The sequence below is a fragment of the Eubalaena glacialis genome, chromosome 14 (assembly GCF_028564815.1).
Source record: "Eubalaena glacialis isolate mEubGla1 chromosome 14, mEubGla1.1.hap2.+ XY, whole genome shotgun sequence".
NCBI classification, from domain to species: Eukaryota; Metazoa; Chordata; class Mammalia; order Artiodactyla; family Balaenidae; genus Eubalaena; species Eubalaena glacialis.
The window spans coordinates 75,028,942-75,035,985 of record NC_083729.1 but is presented as its reverse complement, the minus strand read 5'-3'; the positions used below and the strand labels follow the sequence as shown (position 1 = coordinate 75,035,985).

At 34.3% G+C, this 7,044-nt stretch overlaps 1 non-coding gene across 1 annotated transcript; it reads right to left on the bottom strand.

Annotated features, from left to right (window-relative positions):
* Positions 1 to 6,584: 6,584 nt before the first annotated feature.
* LOC133074829 (U1 spliceosomal RNA) lies at positions 6,585 to 6,748 on the bottom strand. The gene has a single exon (XR_009697237.1). It is a non-coding gene; the product is annotated as a U1 spliceosomal RNA (small nuclear RNA).
* Positions 6,749 to 7,044: the final 296 nt, after the last annotated feature.

Below are 7,044 nucleotides of genomic sequence, written 5' to 3'. Positions count from 1 at the left end.
CCAAATCCAAGGTCATGAAGATTTACTCCCATGTTTTCTTTTAAGCAATTGTGGTTTTAGCCCTTAAATTTATGTCCATAATCTATTTAGATTTTATATTTGTATATGTTGTGAGGTAGGAGTAAAACTTTATTATTTTGCAGATGGGCATGCAGTTGTTCCAGCACGATTTGTTAAGGAGACTATTCTTTCCCTAGTGATTTGTCTTGGCACTCTTGTTGAGCATCAGTTAAACATAGATGTATGATTTTATTTATGGACTCTCATTTTCAATCTATTAGTCTGTATGTCTACCTTACCCCAGTACTACACTCTTTTGATTGCAGTAGCTTTTTAGTACGTTTAAAAATAAGTGTAAGTTTATTCTCATTTTTCAATATGGTCTTGGCTATTCAGGGTCCCTTGCAATGCCTTATGAATTGGAAGATTGGTTTTTCAATTTCTGCAAAAAGAGCCATTGGAATTTTGATAGGGGTTACATTAAGTCTGTAGATCACTTTCAGTAGTACAGATAAATAACAATATTAAATCTTCCAATCCATGAGCATGGGCTACTTTTCCATTTGCTTAGGTTTTCTTTAATTTCTTTCAGCAATATTTTATAGTTTTCAGTATATATGTACTTTATCTTCATGGTTAAATTTACTCCTAAGTATTTTTTTCAATACTATTTTAAATGAAACTATTTTCTTAGTTTCTTTTTAGGATTGTTCCTTGTTGATATATAGAAACACAACTGCTTTTTGTGTCTTGATCATGTACACTGCAACTTTGCTGAATTTGTTCATTAGCTCTAGCAGATTTCTTGTGGATTCTTATGGATTTGTATATATAGAATCATGTCATCTTCAAATAGATTTTTGCTTTTTCCTTTCCAATTTGGATGTGTTTTATTTATTTTTCTTACCTAATTGTTCTGGCTAGTATTTCTGATACAACATTGAATTGCACTGGTGAAATATGTGCATCCTTGCCATGTTCCTGATCTTAGAAAGTTTTAGACTTTCACAATTGACTATAATGTTGGCTGTAGACTTTTCATAAAAGTCCTTTGTAATGAGTGCTTTAACTATGGAAGGATGTTGGATTTTGTCATATGCTTTTTTCTGAGCCAATAGAGATGATCATGTGAGTTTTTTCTTCATTCTAAAATGGGGGCAGGGTATTACACTGATTGATTTGCTTATGTTGAACCACCCTTGCATTCCTAAAATAAAACTATATTTATAAAGGTATTGGTCTTTAGTTTTCTTTTATTGTGGAGGAGTCTTTATCTGGCTTTGTTATTAAGGTGATTCTGGCCTCATAGAATGAGTTATAAATTGTTTCCTCCTCTCTGATTTTTTGGAAGGGCTTTAGATAGATTGATGTTAATTCCCCTTTAAAAATTTAATAGAATTTGCCACTGAAGCCATCTGGTCTTGGATTTTCCTCTGTTGCGAGATTTTGATTGCTGATTTAATCTCTTTACTTGAAATAGACCTGGTGAGATTTTCTATTTCTTCTTGAGCTATTTTAGGTAATTTGTGCTCCCAGGAATTTGTTCATTTCATCTAGATTATCTAATTTGCTGGTCTGCAATCATCTGTAGCATTCTCTTGTAATCATTTTTATTTCCAATAGTAATCTCCCCACTTTTATTTCTGTTTTCTTATTTGTGTCTTCTCTCATTTTTAGTCATTTTAGCTAAAGATTTTTAAATTTTGTTGATATTTTCAAAAAACCAAACTTTGATTTCATTAAATCTCTCTATTGTTTTTCTATTTCATTAATTTCTAACTTTGTCTCTCCTTTTGCTAGCTTTGGGTTTAGTTTACTATTCTTTTTTCTAGTTCCTTAAATATAAAGTGAGGCTATTAATTTGAGAACTTTCTTATTTTTTAATGTAGGCATTTAATCTGTAAATTTCCCTTTGAGTACTGCCTTCACTGTATTCCATAATTTTAGTATGCTGTGTTTTCATTTTCATTTATTTCAAAGTTAGATTTCAAATTTCACTGTGATTTCTTCTTTAGCCTATTGGTTGTTTAAGAATATATCATTTAATTTCTACATATTAGTGAATTTATTTCTGTTATTGATTTTTAGCTTCATTCCATTTTGGTCAGAAAAGATACTTTGTATGATTTCAATCTTTTTAAACATACTGAGACATTTTGTTGTATAATATATGGTTTATACTGGAGAATATTCCTTGTGTACTTGAGAATAATGTGTATTCTGCTCTTTTGAGTCAAGTATTCTATATGTCTGTTAGGTCTAGTCAGTTTATAGTGTTGTTCAAGTTCTATATTTCCTTACTGATCTACTCTTTAGATTTTCTATCCATTACTGAAAGTGGAGTATGGAAGTTTCAACTATTATTTTAGAGTTGTCTGTTCTTCTCTTTAATGTTGTCAATGTTTGCTTCATATATTTGGGGCCTTTTGTTTGCTACTCATATGTTATAATTGTTGTATATTCTTGATGAACTGACCCTATCATCAATATATAATGCCCTCCTTTCTCCCTTATCATTTATCAGAGCTCTTAGCATATTAATGATAGTTGTTTTAAATTTCCAGTCTGATAACTCCAACATCCCTACCACATTTGAGTCTAGTTCTGAAAGCTGCTCTGTCTCTTCAAACTGTGTTTTTTTACCTTTTAATATGCTTTGCAATTTTTTTCTTGATAGCCAGACATAATGTATGAGGTAAAATGAACACAGGAAATAGGCATTTAGTAATGTTAGTTATGTGATGGTAAGGTGTGGGGGAGGAGAAGTATTCTATAGCCCTACGACTAGGTCTCAGTCTTTTAGAGAGCCTATGCCATTGTACTGTGGACTTCACAAGCACTTCTCAGTTTTTAACTTCTGTAGGTAGCGTAGAATGGCTAGAAAAGGCTGGAGTTTGATATTTCCCTTCCCCCACATGGAAGGCTAGAGTGAGCTGGAGTTGGGTATTTCCCTTCCTCCAGTCAGTTAAGCTTGGATAAATCCCAACTAATTTAGTTTCTGATAAATTTTCTCTTGAGGGCCGTCCTGGTTAATGATAGAATATTCTGCACATTTCAAAGTGGCTCATTTCCCCTTGTCCTGCTGGAAGCACAAAGGGCTTTTTTATAATATTTTTTGTGAGAATGCTGTTGCGCTCCTGGAGTTAAAACTCACAAAAGTGTAAGAGTCCCCCTATGACTGGGTAGCCTTGGAATTTTTACCTCTCAGACTTGTCCACTCTGTGCCTCTTACAATTCATCAATTATAGTTCAGGTTTTACTACCCAGTACTGGTTCTTGCAGAGGTTTCTGCTCAGGGGTTTCTGCTCCAGTAAGCTGTGAAAATCTGTATTCACTTGTCTGTCTCTCCAAATTTGGAGACATTGGTTTGCCCTGTGAACTCACTTCTTTGATGGATCTTACAAGAGTTGTTGATTTTTCAATTTATTCAGCTTTTTACTTTCTTACTGAGATAGAGGGACAACTTCCAAGCATGTTACATGCTGGACCAGAAACCAGAAGTCCTCTTTTGTTTCTAGTAACAGTTTTTGACTTAAAGTCTATTTTGACTGATATTAATATAATCATTCCAGGTCTTTTTTGGTTGCTATTTGCATGGAATATAATATTCCATCCTTTCACTTTCAACCTACTTCTGTTCTTGGATCCAAAGTGAGTCTCTACAAAGACAGCATATAGTTGGATCATGTCTTTAAATTCATTCGCCAAACTTTGCCTTTTGTTTGAAGAGTTTAATTCTTTTACTTTTAAATTATTTTTCTACAAGGAATGATTTACTTTTGCCGTTTATCTGTTATATTTTTTTGTTCCCTATTTCTGTATTCTTTACTGTATTCTTTGGTGTTTAATTCTTTTTCGTGTTCCATTTTGATTCTCTTATTCACTTAATGTATATTTTTTTAGATATGTTCTTAGTCATGATCATAAGGATTACAATTAACATCTTAAATTATAAAACTCTAGTTTGAATTCATATCACCTAAATGTCAATAACATGCAAAACTCTGTTCTTACCATCACCCATCCCTTTATGTTGCTTATTTTCACAAATTATATCTTTATACATTGTATGTTAATTAACATAGATATATAATTATCATTTTATGTACTTGTCTTTTATCACATAGGAAATAAAAGAGAAGTTAGAAGTCAAAAATACAATAACACTGCTTTTTACATTTACCTATATAGTTATTTTTATGGGAGTGCTTTTTTCTCCATGGTTTCCAATTACTGTCTAGTGACATTTTTTCTCAGCTTGAAAGACTCCCTTCAGCATTTCTCACAGGGTAGGTCTATTAGGGACAAACTTCCTCAGCATTTGTTTATCTGGAAATGTCTTAATTTATCCTTCATTTTTGAAGCCAGCAGAGTTTTGCCAGGTATGGACTCCTTGGTGGACAGTTTTTTCATTTAGCACTTTAAAAATGCCATTTCTCTCCCTTCTGGCCCCCATGGTTTCTAATAACACTACCTCTGTTAATTTTATTGAGGACCACTTTTACATAATTAGTCAGCTCTCTTTTGCTACTTTCAAGATTCACTCTTTGTCTTTAGCTTTTAACAATTTGATTATAACATGTTTGTGTGTAGGTGTCTTTAAGTTTGTCCTTCTTGGAATTCATTGAATATCTTAAATTTGTATATTCATCACTTTTTTTGTCAATTTTGGGTAGTTTTGTGGCCATTATTTCTTAAAATATCCTTTCTGCCCTTTTTCTCTCTCCACTCTTGGGATAACTGTAATGCATATTTTGGTATGCTTATGGTGTCCCACAAGTCTCATTTTTCTTTATTCTTTTCTCTTTCTGCTCCTCAGATTAGATAACTTCAATTGAATATAGGTTCTATACTCAAGTTCACTGGTTCTTTCTTTAGCCTGCTCAAATCTATTATTAAAATGTAGTGAGTTTTTCATTTCAGGTATTATTCTTTTAAGCTCCAGTATTTCTGTTTGGGTTCCTTTATAAATTTTAACTCTTTATTGGTATTCTCTGTTTGTTCTTACATTGTTCTCCTGGCTTCTTTTAACTCTTTGAGCACATATATTAATGATAGTTGATTTAAAGCTTTTGTCTAGTAAATGTCTGGGCTCTGTCAGGGCCAATTTCTGTTAACTTCTTCAGTGAATGGGCTATAATTTCTTGTTTATTTATGTGCTTTGTATTTTGTTATTGCTGTTGAAAGATGGACATTTGCATAGTGTAATATGTATATAATTCTAGAAATCAGATTCTTTACTCTCCTCAGGGTGTTTTTGTTGCTTGATATGGGTTGTAGCTCTTTCTTGTTTAATGATTTTTCTAAACTACAGTTGATTCTTGAAAAACGTGGGGGTTAATTTGCATATAACTTATAGAGGACCCTCTGTATCCATGATTCCTCCACATCCATGGATTCAACCAACCAGAGACCATGTAGTACTGTAGTATTTACTATTGAAAAATATTCACAGTGGATCCATAACAGTTAAAACCCTCATTGTTCAAGGGTCACCAGTACTTCTGTAGTCTCTATTCTTTGTCACATGAGGTCTCTGCAGTCTCTTTTCCTTTAGTGATGCTCAGTGTTTTGGAAGAGAGAGAGAAATAACCTCCCAATTCCTCACACTGTGCTGGAGTACTGCTTCAAATTAGCCAGGCAGTTTACAACTCTGCCTTAGCTTTCCCTTCTTGCTTGCACTGAGGCTAGGGATCAGGATCACTAGAGGTGAAAGCATAGGGTCTTCTCAGATTTTTCTAAGCATGTTGCCTGCCTTGGGCATGCATGTGACTTTCTAAATTCCCCAGTATACTTGAGTCTTTTTGAATGCCTTAATTTCCCAAAGACTCTATCCCTAGCTTTTCCTCCCAGGATTCAGGCACATCATGTTTGTCTCAAATGAACCACCCCACCCATCCCACCCCCAGAGTTTTGGCTTAGGTGCTTGTCTTACAAAGTTTTGGAAGAATGCCTTCTGCTTTCCTCTCAGGAATAATGTTCATAATTTGAGAAACAAAGGCATACACTTGTCTCAGCCCTGCAGCCAGTCTCCTTCCGGCAGTCAGAACAGACACACACAATTTTTTGTATAAATAAGGTCTCTCTACTCCCCCTGCTCCCTCAGAAATGAACAAGACCACTGCTGAGCCAGGGTGGGGTTGGGGTTCAGGCAAGTAAAAATGCCACAGTTTCTCTACCACTTACAAGTTACCTTTTTCTTCAGCATTCACTTTGTTACTTTAAATCTTTCTTTGACTGGTTTCCTGAGTTCTGATAAAGTTGACTGTCACAGTTTTTGCTTGATTTTTCAATGTTTCTGTGAAGGGACCGCCCCTTGGAGTTACCTACTCCACTATTTTAGCTGATGGTCATTCATAACACATCAGTTTTTGCACTTTATATTAATCTATTTTTACTTTTTTTCTGAGTTCTGGGAGATTTGCTCAAGCTAGTAAATATGTCTATATATCTATATCTAGATACATCTATATGTATATATATCTCTATATTTATAGATATATAGATTTTACCTTTTTTATTTCATTTTCTGTCTGTGTTTACCCCCTCCATTGTTTTTGTTTGTTTGTTTGTTTTTTAAACACGAGGGGAAAGCGCGAATGCAGTCCTCCACTACCACAAATTATGCAGTCGAGTTTCCCACATTTGGGGAAATTGCAGGGGTCAGCACATCCAGAGTGCAATGGTTAAGACTCACTCGGGGAAAACCACCTTCATGATCATGTTATCTCCCCCAACAGGTAAGTATATCCATTGAGTTTTTAATTCAATCATCTATTTCATATTCAGTCAACCTTTTCTGCTCTCAGATTTCTTGCTTTGCTAGATATAATGACTCATGGAATCCACATGAGACCACCAAATTAAATATTTTCTAAAAACTTCTCTTATGCTTTTGCCATATTAAAGACTGGTCCCTGATTTTGAACAAGGTAAAATTTTCTCACTCCAAATTCATTCTCAGCATAACGTGGCAGGAAGGGGGACCCCTTTCAGGGCCTGAGAGTGGGCTCTTGTCTAACACTCAGAAATGAATTGCCCAAG